The sequence below is a fragment of the Malurus melanocephalus genome, unplaced genomic scaffold (genome assembly GCF_030028575.1).
Source record: "Malurus melanocephalus ecotype Western Australia unplaced genomic scaffold, MMel_1.1 scaffold_271, whole genome shotgun sequence".
NCBI classification, from domain to species: domain Eukaryota; kingdom Metazoa; phylum Chordata; class Aves; order Passeriformes; family Maluridae; genus Malurus; species Malurus melanocephalus.
In genome coordinates this window covers 373256-375777 of record NW_026623503.1, presented here as the reverse complement: position 1 = coordinate 375777, position 2522 = coordinate 373256, and the positions used below count along the sequence as shown (strand labels likewise).

General features: G+C 44.2%; 1 protein-coding gene across 3 annotated transcripts in view; it reads right to left on the bottom strand.

Moving 5' to 3' along the window:
• The window catches only part of ITGA9 (integrin subunit alpha 9), a 238026-nt gene that overhangs the window by 46684 nt on the left and 188820 nt on the right, over positions 1-2522 (bottom strand). The window lies entirely within an intron of this gene.

Sequence of the window (2522 nt, the reverse complement as noted above, 5' to 3'; positions counted from 1 at the left end):
ATTTTCTTGCTAAAAAGGGGCTTAGAGTGTCTGAAAAGAAGGCACAGTTGGTAGAAAAAAAAAAGGGTCAAATATTTGGGACACATTTTGACTGAAGGTTTACGGTGTATTGATCCAGAAAGAATACAAGGAATTTTACAAGTACCATTACCCCAGACMAAAAAGGAGTTACAGCAGTTTTTAGGGCTGGTGGGGTACTACAGAACATGGATTGAGGATTTTTCTGTCGTAGCCAGACCTTTATATGACTTTTTAACAAAAGACAATCCTAATGTTGTAGTATGGATGCCAGAGAGAGAGCAAARCTTTCGAAAATTAGAAGACAAAGTAGTTAATGCCCCAGTCTTAGCTCTTCCAGACTCAGAAAAGGAATTTGAGCTGTATGTGGATGTTAAACAGGGCCGTGCTAGAGGAATTCTGGGAGCACAGTGGCGTGTTGCTTATTTTTCTAAGCTGTTGCATCCAGTGGCCAGAGGCTGGCCACATTGTCTGCAGAGGGCTGGCAAATGGAGGATATTTGATATTACAGTTTTASATTAGGGTAAAGCTTTGTAAACCAAAACAGCCTCTAAGTGGATGGGCAGTGCTTGGTTATCACAGTATGAAACTTGTTTAATAAAAGAGGAGGATTTACAATTGAGAAGTGGGGAAGGGTTTAATCTGGCCTCCTGTTTGAATGGCCCTGAGGAGKGGGGGGCAGGAAGAAACCCATGGCTGCACTTAAGTAAGAAATCTCCAGATCTGGGCTGGRGAAGATTTGTAAGATGCTCCCTGGCCTGAGGGAGAAAAAGTGTTTATTGATGGGTCTTCAAGGGTGATAAGAGAGAACCGATTCAAAGGATACCTATCATCAATGGAAGGGAATGAAATACAGGGGGGARGTTACCGCCCACCGGGTCAGCTCAGACAGCAGAGCTTTATGTGCTTGTAAGAGTCTGTGAATAGTATCAGGACAAGATAGTATTTTTCCTGATTCTAAATATGCATATGGGGTGATACATGCATTTGGGAAATTAGGAGTAAGGTTTATTAACCTGCTGGGAAAAAAGTTAGCTCTTGAGAGCTTAATTTCTCATCTATCGGAGGTGGTGAATTTTACCAAAAAGGGTGGCAAGAATACACATTAGGGGGCATCAGGCAGTTTGCTTAGAAGAAGCACTAGGTAACCGACTAGCTGACAAAGACGGTCAGAAAGTGCACTGCTGCCAGAAATCTCTACAAGAAATGGCAAACAGTGGATACCAAAAGCTCTGACCTTACAAGTATTAAAGCAACTCTACGAAGGGAGTCATTGGGGCTCTCGAAGTTTGGCAGAAGCCTTCCTCAAAATATATGTTGCTATGGGTCTTTTTACTCTGGCAAAACGAGCTGTTGAGGGTTGTTTGATTTGTGCTAAAACCAATGACAGGGTTACAAAGAAAACTGCCAGGGGAGGGAAGCCTTGGGCTGCAGTCCCTTCCAAAAATGCCAGATCCGTTTTACTGAATTGCCCCAAGTGGCAAGGTTAAAATATCTTCTGGTAATAGTATGTCAACTAACAGGGAGGCCAGAAGCATTTCCAAGTGCTTCAGCAACTACAGGATTGGTTTTTAAGGTATTCTAGGATGTTTGGGATTTTTTACACTTGTGATTGTCAGCCTAATGGGGGAACAGAGATCAGTGATGTACATCTAAGACAATATGTAGCCAGGATACTGTCTCTTGTGAAATCTCTTCGACAGGAAACTCAGCTGGCACAGAGCTTGCCTTTGTACTTTGCTGTTCACAACGTCCAACAAGGAGACTGGGTCCTGGTTAAGGAGTGGAAAGAAGCACCACTGGTGGCAAAGTGGCGTGGACCTTTCCAAGTGTTACTGACCACAGAAACAGCTGTCAAGACAGCTGAACACGGATGTAYCCATCACACTCGGGTTAAAGTTTCTAAAGCCCCAGAGATTTGGACATCTCAGCTGGAGGAGAAGGACGGGAGGCCACGACTGACACTCCGCAGGAGCGGACTGGAGCAGTAGCCAGTTCGTTGACATCGGGGGAAGCCCCTGTGCATACCTACAGACTGCTGGAATAGTCTGTGTGGGCATCCCTCCTTGTGGATCTCCAGACATCAGGGGGTTAATCCTTGCTGTCTTTGTTTTAGGTTAAGTGGTTTCTGTGCATTCACGCCCACAGGTGGTGCAGAAGATAAAGTGAGAATTAGGTTAAGTGATTAGATTACACCATTAGAATGTTTTTCTTAGTAATCTTACCTTTATATTGTCAGTTAGGTTTGGGCCAGAGGTGGGAGAATCATTTTTTAACCCTAGGAGAAGAAGTAGCAAAAACCTTTAACCTCAGCAATTGTTGGATCTGTGGAGGACCAGGAGGATCTRAAAACTGGCCGTGGGTGGCCAGCCCAGTCGAACCTAAATGGTGGGTTAGCACCCTAAGTGAAGTCCATAATGAGACAGAGTTTTGGGACAAGGAAGGAAGCCCATGGCGACTTCATTCTTCTGAAAAAGGCATTTATTGTCTAAATAGAACAGGGG